Genomic DNA, 11,502 nt, shown 5'->3' with positions numbered 1-11,502 from the left:
TATAATGAAAAACGTGCCCCTAGGGCACAGGTTTTGAACTCCATGCCTGGAGGGCCAGATCCATGCCAGTGTTTAGGATGGAAGATGGAAGGAATGTGTTCTACCTGATGGACCAAACCTTTCCTGATTCAGACCCATCAATCAATTAATTTGAGCTGTGTAAAAAATGTGTGAGGACCTCGGCCCTCGTAAGAACGATTTGACATCCCTGCCCTAGGGGGTACATACCTCAGGAGGGGCAAGCCTCTGGAGCCTGAAGAGGCTTCCCGTCCTCCTTAAAGTGTACCAGAGCTGACATTAATTAAAAGTTTTATACATACCTGGGGCTTCCTCCAGCCCCATCCGCACAGATCGTTCCCACGCCGCCATCCTCAGTCTTCTCCCTCTTTGTTACCTTGTCCCGTAACTTCAGCCAGTCGCGGCCAGTCTGCGCAAAAGAAGTGCGCCCTCTACGTATCTCTCCGGCGGCTGCTGCTTTCCTTTAATCAGCGCGATCTAGCGCAGACTCACAAACTGTCCGCATCCATAGAAAGCCTGTGCAGGTGCAGTAGGCTCGGCTATTTCCACCAGAGCCCGAACGGAAAGCCGCAAATGTGCCTGTGGGTCTGGAGCCAGATTACCACTGTGCCTGCGTGCACCGCTGACAATCTTGTCGCCGGATATTCGGGGGATGCTAGCACTTGAACAGGGGTACTGAGAAGGACAGGGGAAGCCTCTTTAGGATCCAGGGAAAAGCCCCCTAGAGGCGCAACGGTCTAAATAACTATGTTATGAATAGGATCCGTTCACACTGTCATTGTGGACAGAGCAAGAGTTTCCCACAGAAGCCTGCGGTGGAAAAGCATCTGCTTCAGACTCCAACCAGACACAAAACATCATCGATGTGAACACTGCACTGTCTGCTCCAAACAAGCCATTTGTGAACTGGCTCAATTAGAACCCAGCTGCCTGGAACCCCCTACCAGCGCTTTTCTAAGCACTTGTGATATGAAAGGCTTTTGCTAATAAAAGGCTATGGGGGATCTTTTAACCTCCCTTCCTTCCTGATTTTAGGGTCTAAAACAGTACAATTTTTTCATGTGCATTTAGACCCTAAAAGCAAGAAAAAAAACATACCATGAGAGAGCCTGGAGCAGCACCTGCACTTACTCACCTCCCTGGGATCCAGCGCTGCAGTTCTACCCCCGTCCTCTAGATGGCGCTGTAACCCTATAGTGACATTGCTGGCTGTCGTCATGCCGACAGTCAGCAATCTCACCAGAGGGATATAGAGCCTGCATGGACAGGAAGAAGAATGGCTGCCAGCTTCTGGATCGCCCAGGAGGTGAGTGAAATCGCCCGCTGTGCGCAATGCTCTGCATGGACCTCCCGGCGGCTACCACGAGTGTAGCTCGGGGGTTACCGCTCTAAGCTGCAATTTTCCACCCCAAAGTCGAGCTTGTGTTTACCGCTAAGGAGGTTAAAAAATCACATCCTTCTAGTGGGATCACAGCCATAGCATTCCATTAGCAAGAGCTTTTTAAAAAAACAAGCGTACAGAAAAGGCTTATAAAAGCGCTGCTTGTGGGTTTCAGGCCTTAGGCCTGGTTTTTAAAATGCCTGGGAAAGCACAGCCAGTGTTTGTTTGCATTTAGTAGATCAGTAGAGTACAAACAACATTTAATCAGGCACTACACTTGCTTCAAATGTATTCAATATCCAAATGATGTGCAATACATTGCAGATAAATCGTTGCATACCGTTGCATGAGTCACAAGCAAACAATTGGTGCAGAGGAGACAAAAGTTGATAAAATCAAGTTGACAAGATCAATATCCTACCATGGCTGAGGTGGGTAGCGGTGGGTGCAGGGCAAAAAAAGGGCAACCTCTCTTCCGAGACTGATCCACACCAATACACAAAACCGTTCAGGTTTTATTTCTTGTATCATGTGTTAGGGGGTGGCTTAGGTGATGACGTACGCATTGCCCCGTATAGCTTAAAGATGCATGCGTCGACTAGAAAAATATGTGTCCAAATACAGTTCATCGTGCCGAATTAGTGTCACAAATTGCGCGCCAACGCAAACCGTGCGTCTCACAGTGGAGCGCAGTACGCCGTATTCGCCAACTCCTATAGAGGAAAAATATTTTGTTCTCTGTAGCAATATCGCTACAAAAATTAAACAACCGTTTCATTGGCTGTAGTTTGTACAGAAAACCATACGTGTGCATGTTACTTGCCAGTGAATAAAAAAGTGAATGCTATATAAAGAAGCCATGGAAAGGGAAGAAGGGAAAAGTTATCAGATCTTCTTAAAGGAATACACTTCTTTTACAGATTTAAGATAAATTACATTTTGAGCTGATTATTATGATTCATATGAAAGAAGTCATACAAGATTCATTAGTTACCGTAAATAGTTACATAGTTATTTTGGTTGAAAAAAGACATACTTCCATCGAGTTCAACCAGTATAAAGTACAACACCAGCCTGCTCCCTCACATATCCCTGTTGATCCAGCATTAAATAAACATGACCTAAGGATCCGGGAAACAGGCTAAATCATTGTGATCATTGAAAGCCAATGGGCCAAGAGGTTCACGTTTAATGATTATTAAAAGATTATTTTCTCAATAAAAGGCGTGCACGACCCCCCCCCCCCCCCCCCCCCCCCCCCAATAAGGGTTTTAACTTGAGCCAGATAGCAAAATTTGATTACCCCCGGGTTGCTCCCATGTATATGTCTAACATGGTCAATCAACTTGGTTGCTCCTTTTCTGTTCTCAATGGAACGCCAATGTTCCTGCAACCGCTCCTTAAAAGGACACCCAAAGCGAAAATAAACTAATGAAATAAACAATTGTATCTATCTTCCTTCTACTAAAAATGACTTTTTAAGATATTCCACAGTTTTATTTTATGTTTAAATTTACTTTTTAAGTTTTAACTGTTTTATTGTTTTTGCTCAATGACACATTCATTAAAGTGTGCCAGAGCCAAAATATATGAACTATTGACCCTTTTTATCTCTTTCCTGCTCTCAGAAGTCATTTCCTGCAAGAACATTTTTTTTTTTAGTTGGAATTTTTTATCAGTGAGGGGGTCCCACTGTAGTCACTTCCTGTCTGAGTCAGGACTGAGTCAGCCACTTACATACCTGATATTTAACTCTTTCAGGCAGAGAATAAAAAAGGAACACAGCATAGTTATTAGTGTGCTAGGTACTGTATATACCCATGTCTATCTCATCATGTCACATGTCACTTCGGGTATCCTTTAAGGGGGCGGGCAGTCTTTCCGATGTAAAATCGGCCACAGGGGCACCACAGAGCGTACACCACAAATTTAGTGTTGCATGTGATAAGATCTCGCACCGTCCACTGCAGAGCACCTATACGAACAAGAGTAACAGTTTGCATACATTGACAGTGGGAGCAGTGGTGACATCTCAGAATCAGAATCAGAATCAGAATGTTTTATTTCGCCAAGCACGACTGGGCCGTGCCCGGAATTGGATTTGGCAAGTACAGGGCTAGTGTGAAAAAGAACAAGACATATGATACAAATACATAGTAAGCAGCAGGACAATATAAAGAATACAGTTACAGCAATTTGATACATTTGAACACGTATACATGTAGTGCGTGCAGTCAGGCTTGGTGCTACCAGTAGAGAGTTCTAAGAGTTCAGATAGTTTACGGCTAAGGGGAAGAAACTGTTCCTGTGCCTTGTGGTCCTGGTGTAGATGGATCGGAATCTCTGGCCTAAGGGAAGTCTACTGAAGAAGCCTGGGTGGGATGGATCATTAGCGATTTTACGAGCTCTGGAGTGCAGTCTAGAGTTGAAGATTTGGTCAAGAGAGGGGAGTGGTTTCCTGATGATTCTCTCCGCTGATCTGATGACCCTCTGCAGTTTGTGTCTGTCGCTGGTGGAGGATCCAGCATACCAGACCAGGATGGAGGAGCAGAGGACAGATTCAATTGTGGCAGTGTAGAAGCTCGTCAGAAGCTCGCGGGCCATACCGAACTTTTTTAGTTGGCGTAGGAAAATCTGTCATTTTGCTTAGAATCACAGTCTCTGTAGAGAAGTTCATCTCGTGATTTGTTCAAAGCTCTGTCAAGTGCGCAATTTAATTTTCTTTCACGGTACCTTCCATTCAATAACCCATTCGCATTCCGTCGTTTTCACTTGAGCAATGTTTACCTCCCATTGATTAGCCTATAACTTTATCACTACTTTTCACAATGAACTGATCTATATCTTGTTTTTTCCGCCACCAATTAGGCTTTCTTTGGGGGGTACATTTTGCTAAGAGCCACTTTACTATAAATGCATTTTAACAGGAAGAATAAGAAAAAAATGAAAAAATTCATTATTTCTCAGTTTTCAGCCATTATAGTTTTAAAATAATACATGCCTCCATAATTAAAACTCACGTATTGTATTTTCCCATATGTCCCGGTTATTACACCATTAAAATTATGTCCCTATCACAATGTATGGCGACAATATTTTATTTGGAAATAAAGGTGCATTTTTTCCGTTTTGCATCTATTACTATTTACAAGTTTAAAATAAAAAAAAATAGAAATATTTCATCTTTACATTGATATTTAAAAAGTTTAGACCCTTAGGTAAATATTTACATGTTTTTTTTTATTGTAATGGGTGTTTTTTTTTATATTAAACATTTTATTTGGGTATTTTTGGGAGGGTGGGATGTAAACCAAAGTTTTTTAATGTAAATGTGTGTTGATTTTAATATTTTTTTACTTTTTGTTGTAGTTTTACTTTTTGGCCACAAGATGGCGACCATGAGTTTGTTTACATGACGTCACTCTAAGCGTAACACACGCTTAGGGTGACGCATCGGGGAGGGAACAGCCAGAAAAAGCGAAGCTTCCGAGAGAAGCTGTCGCTTTTTCAGCGGGGGAGAGGAATCAATGATCGGGCACCATAGCCCGATACATTGATTCCGTGGCTACCGGATCCGCGGCCGGGAGTGCGCGTGCACGCGCGTGATCGGCCGCGGGAGCGTGCGGTAACACGCATGGTTCCTGGACGTAGTTTCGACTTCCAGGAACCAAAATAGGTTAAGTTCACTACCTTGAGAAAGAAAATCTGTAGTTTCTGTATTGTTTCTCCGTAAACGGAGAGATTGACCGTATGGTAGTGACCAGGTAACATGTGCTGTATGGAAACTGTCCTTGCAGAGTAAGGCATTCATGGCCCCCTTGCCACCAGGCGGGAACCGCAAACATCCAGCTTTAAATCCAAAAATCCAATTTTTGGGGCCCTATCTCAAAAGTGAAAGCCATGTTCACCTCATTGATATTTAAGGGCTCGTTTCCACTATTGCGGTGCGGAATTGCCTGGATTCCACCGCTGATGAAATCGCATGCGGATGCGATTCCGCATGCGTTTTTTGCCGCGAATTTGCATGCGAATTCGCATAGGTGAGGGTATATGCAATTTTAACAATGTCACTAACATTGGTACCTATGCGAATTTGCAGCAAAAAAAGCATGGGGAACACGCATGCGATTTCCCTATTAAATACATTGTGTGCGATTCGCCTGCATTCCACACACAGGCGAATTCTGAGGGCTCTGCCGTGCAGAAAAATCCTGCACAGAAAAACGCACAGCAAAACTGACAAGTGGAAACAGGCCCATCCACTTGTATTGGCTGTGCGACTGCATGCAGGAAACGCATGCAGATTCGCGATAGTGGAAACGGGCCCTCAATATTGTAAAAATTGTTCAAAATCTCTAGGGGACCCAAACCAGAACACCAGGAAGTCATCCACGTACCTGGACCACCTCCTGACGCAAGACCTAAAGGGAAGGCGTTCACTGTAGACGCAATCCTCTTCCCATGCCGCCAGAAATAAGTTTGCGTATGCACATGAGACAGGTGTGCCCATTGCGGTTCCTGACACCTGCCTATACCACATGTCATCAAATCTAAAAGTATTGTGGGTAAGGACAAACCATAGGCACTCACTAACGTAAGTTACATGATCTCAATCAGACCAAACCCGATTAAGATAACGTTGAAAGTTAGTTGAAAGGCTTGATTTGCACAGGGTCTCTTTAAGCATAATTTCTTGGAGAGAAATTATGAAGAATTTTACCAGAAGCAGATTGTCCTCGTCCAAAGGACAGGGACACTATCTGTTCAAATGTACAGACTTTCAGACTGCAAAGGGGAAAACAGAGGCCAATATTTAATGAACAGAACATTCCTGTATGTAGGGAAAAGGGATCGTAGAATATTAATTGAGTAGGTGTGTATCATGACATCACAAGGGATCTGAACCAATCATAGATGGTTCAGATGATGACACAGTTAACTCTTTCCTGGTCAGTATTAAGGTTCATGATTTGCCAACGGAGGGCTCTCTTACTTTCACACTCTCCATCTACTGACTTCTACTGACTGGAACCATAATTACTTCCTTTCTTTGTGTAATCTGGTATAATGTATGCTGTACATAGTTAGTCTAGATGTAACGTAATATAGACAGAAGATCACCTGATTACCTTCACTAGGAAGGTAATCAAGAAGCTGCAACGCAACAGAATTACAAAAGAAGAATCTGCTTTGCTAAGATATGACGAACTGTATCTGTATATCTGTGTACTGAATAAACCTTTTGGAACTTGGAAGATGCCTCAAGAAGTCTATCTCCTATCATGCTTGCTGTGAGGAGAGTCGAGTCAGCTCACATTCTGTGAGGTGCACCTCTAAGGGGGTGCTGGTGCCGGAGTAAAGGCGATTTCTAACAGACCGCCTCAATGCCTGCATTATGGGGGATGCGGCTATAGAGACTCTCCACGTCAATAGACATTAATAGATCCCCAGGTGCCCATACGTATCTTTCGATACCTTGCAGTACCTCCAGAGTGTCTGACATATGGGCAGGTACCAATTGCACAAGGGGTCTCAGGAGGTGGTCCAGGTAGCGAGATTGTCTCTCAGTAACTGAACCTACCCCAGAGACGATTGGACGTCCTGGTGGTCTGGTCCGAGATTTGTGTATTTTTGGAAGGTAATACCACACTGGTTTCCGGGGAAACTCTGGAAGGAGATTATGAGCCAAAGTGGGAGATAAGAAGCCCCCCTCGACTCCTTGATGAAGGAGGGATCTTAAGGCACTCTGGTATCTGAAAGTTGGATCTGGACTGATTTCTTGATTGACTCTGGTATCCTGTAGCTGTAGCTAAACAGTTATGGTGGTCAGGTGGCCCTGACTATATATACTGGGCACATATACCTCTGGCTACATATACTGGGCACATATACCCCTGGCTACATATACTGGGCATATATACCCCTGGCTACATATACTGGGCACATATACCCCTGACTACATATACTGGGCACATATAGCCCTGGCTACATATACTGGGCACATATACCTCTGGCTACATATACTGGGGACATATACCCCTGGCTACATATACTGGACACATATACCTCTGGCTACATATACTGGGGACATATACCCCTGGCTACATATACTGGGGACATATACCCCTGGCTACATATACTGGGCACATATACACCTGGCTACATATACCGGGCACATATACCCCTGGCTACATATACTGGGCACATATACCCCTGACTACATATACTGGGCACATATACCCCTGGCTACATATACTGGGCACATATACCTCTGGCTGCATATACTGGGGACATATACCCCTGGCTACATATACTGGGCACATATACCCCTGGCTACATATACTGGGCACATATACCCCTGGCTACATATACTGGGCACATATACCTCTGGCTACAGATACTGGGGACATATACCCCTGGCTACCTGTTCTGAGGACATCTCTACCCCTGGCTACCTGTTCTGGGGACACCTATACCGCTGGCCACCTATTCTGGGGACATCTATACTGCTGGCCACCTATTCTGGGGACACCTATAGACCTGGGGCTACCTATTTTTGGGGAACCACTGCTGTTAGATTGAGTGTATTTTGGGGAACTGCTGCCAGGTAAGATGTGTCTACCATATTAAGGGGGCATCTGCCTATTTATGTGAAATGCTGTCTATTTATGTGCCTCATGACTGCTGAATTTGTCTTGTTGGGGGCCTCATGGTTACTGAATTTGTCTTGTTGGGGGCCTCATGATTTGTTGGGGTCCTCAAGATCGCTGAATTTGTCTTGTTGGGGGACTCATGATTGCTGAATTTGTCTTGTTGGGGGCCTCATGATTGCTAAATTTGTCTTGTTGGGGGCCCCATGATTGCTGAGTTGGTCATGTTGGGGGCCTCATGATTGCTCATGATTGCTCAATTTGTCTTGATGGGGGGGTGGGGGGCTCATGATTGCTGAATTTGTCTTGGAACATGCTGGAAGGTACATACTGAGGGAGGGTGGGTGAGCCTGAGCCTGCTAACTTCCTGTACATTTGGCTGCACCCATAACCACGCCCACATTTAATATGTGGCCACGCCCCTTTTGGGTCACGGCGTGCTGCGCGTGCCGCACCCTTCACCTTAGGGGGCGCATTAATAGTCTTTGTCCCCGGGCGCTGAAAGCCCTAGCTACGCCTCCGTACAGACCCATCGCCTTATCTGATTTCTTTACCACCAGTCAGATCAGGTCAGTTCTTTAGCCATTTAAATTTTCTCTTTTCTGTCTCAGAAATATTAGAAGGTACATTTGGGTAGCATAGTGCCTTAAAGAGAACCCAAGGTGGGTTCTAAGAATCCTAATAGCAGACAGAGGCTGGGTCTGCATATCCTGCCCAGCCTCTGTTTCTATACAGCTTCCCTGCAGCTCCCCTCTGCGCTCTGCTATGCCCCCATAAATCATCAGCCGAGCTAGCGACCAGGGCCGGCGCTACCATAGAGGCAAAGAAGGCAGCTGCCCCAGGGCCCCAGAGCTTGTAGGGGCCCCCAGTGGCTACAAGAGGGAAAAAAATTCAAATCGGCCTTATAGTTTTTGAGAAAATCGATTTTAAAGTTTCAAAGGAAAAAAATACACATTTAAAAACCTGCCGATTTTAATGGTTAATAGCAAATCCACCTTAAATGCTAGAAACCCTAAATTTGCAGGATATGTTAAGGAGATCATTAGGAATAAGAAGAAAAAACTATTTTTCAAAAAGACCTTATAGTTTTTGAGAAAATCGATTTTAAAGTTTCGAAGGAAAAAAGTATACTTTTAAATGCGGTAAATGTCACTTTTAGTAGCAAACCTAACGGTAGTGTAATTTTACATGCATCAAACGAAAGCGCAATAAATTTCCTGACGGGGTTTCCAGGGGGTCTATACGCAGCCGCAGCGCTTTGGCCAGGGGGTCGCTATACAGCCGCAATATGGCTGTATGAAGATCCCTGGCATTTTTTCCTATTTTCCCAATTTTTTTTATGTTTAGAGTGTGGGAATTTAAAAAAAAATAAAAAATTATGTGGGGTCCCCCCTCCTGAAACTTTTTAACCCCTTGTCCCCCATGCAGGCTGGGATAGCCAGAATGTGGAGCTCCAACCGATTGGGACTTCACACCCTGACTATACCAGCTGCAAAAAAGGTCCCCTAATGCTGATTTTTGTTCCAGGGTATATGTTGGGGGGGCCCTCCAGGTTTATTTTGCCCTGGGGCCCCATTGTTGCTTAAACCGGCCCTGCTAGCGACACATAGCGTGTCGACAGCCGGCTGTTTACCTGTGTAAAGCCAGTCTCCCCCTGCCTCTCCATAGCGCCAGTACCCACCCGCGTCCCTTCCCTGCCTGCTGATTGGAAGAAAGGGATGCGGCCGGGCGAGGGACGGCACTATGGAGGAGGCGGGGGAGCGGCTGGACTGGTATTACAAAGGTAGATGGCTGTCGACACGCTATTTTAATGAAGTAAATGGGAGTGATTTTACAAACCGCTAATCAATCGTGAAACGCTTAGAAAAGTGCATCTACGTGTGAATGGGCTCTGAGGATGTTTAGGATCAAGAAGAGGAGAAGGCTGAATAGGATCAAGGGTAGGGTTGTTTGCATGTACCAAGGTATATTGAAGCATTCAGGGCTCTTTTAGGGCTCGTTTACATCTGGGGCGTTTTCTGCTTTTTTTCAAGTACAGGCTATTTTCAAAATCGCCAACAAAAAGCTTGTGCAATGATTCTCTATGAGAAGGTACGTGCTTTGACTCCCAGTATCTCTGCACTAGATACTCCAACAAGCCAACGACAATCGAGCCAGCACCATCAATAGTATTAAAAGCTCTGTATTGTGCTAAAAGCAGCATGATGTCTTGCTGTAACAGCGACAGCCCGCTGTTTTGGTCAGGCAGACCTTTTTCAAGCCGCTCAGTCAGAGTCAATTTAAAACATATTTTAGGAAAATACAAATATTTACATACTGTAGATCTGTACATGAGTCCTAAAAGAGGGACAAATGAGGAAGAAAGAGGGACAGAGGCAGGGCCGGATTTATCATAAGGCACTGTAGGCACGTGCCTACAGGCGCCTGATGATAAAAAGGTGTCTCACTACCTTCCCCTAGTGCCTCCCTCCATCCGCAGACTCCTGATGAGAGTGTAAATGAGAGGTTACCCACCCTGCTCTCGGCATTCCACTGACCAGATCTCCCTTTAGTCAGGAGCACCTGGGGCTTTAGGATATTTAAACCCCTGTCTTTCATTCAGTCCTTGCCCGTGATAGCATTCAGTACGCTGGTGCAGGGCACTCTGTCTTTGTCATATTGTAACGATTGGGGAATTATTTCCGTGGTCAGCGCACAAGATGCGCGCTGACACTGCGGAAATCCTCCACAAGCGTATAAAATAACAGAACCCAGCTATGGCGCTATGCACCTGTAGAGGGAAATTCCCACCGGCAGATGGAGCTGAGGGAATAAACCCTCTGCCCTGCCACAGATGTCAGATAGGAATTGTACGAGGTGAAGCAATATACGGCAAGATAGCCCTTGGAGAGAGAGAGAGAGAGAGAGCACAGAGACAGAATGTATGTGTGTCCACCAATCTAGTCGCCACCCGGCGACGGTGAACACACAACAACGAAAACCAAGTGGGAACGCAATCGCAAGAATGGCGATTGCTAATAGCTACACCAGACTGAGTAATACAGAGCAAAGGAACAGAATAAAGACAGAACTGATAACAAACAGTAATCCAACACACAGGAGCAGACAGGACTAACTACACGCATTCACCACACATTAAGCGCAATAGCGACAAAGCGCGTGCGTGGCATGGTCGCCACTCGAGAAGCGCAATAGCGACAAAGCGTACCAGCCCTGACTAACCACAGAAGCACGTAAACAAAAGAGAACGCGAACGCTTGCTAAACGGTTACCACACCGAGACGACAGCAAGCGTTCTTTCCAGACAGACAGACAGATGGAGCAGCCAGTAGCAACCGCTGCTCTGGCTACACTCCAAGACAGAGTACAGAAGGAACCACCGCCTCTACCGCTAGGGCGAATGCGATCCCAACAGACAGAACGATCTCTTGTCGACTGCCGCTGGCGACAAGA

Source organism: Hyperolius riggenbachi, chromosome 4 (genome assembly GCF_040937935.1).
Source record: "Hyperolius riggenbachi isolate aHypRig1 chromosome 4, aHypRig1.pri, whole genome shotgun sequence".
Taxonomy (NCBI): domain Eukaryota; kingdom Metazoa; phylum Chordata; class Amphibia; order Anura; family Hyperoliidae; genus Hyperolius; species Hyperolius riggenbachi.
Note: the sequence above shows the minus strand (reverse complement) of the source record.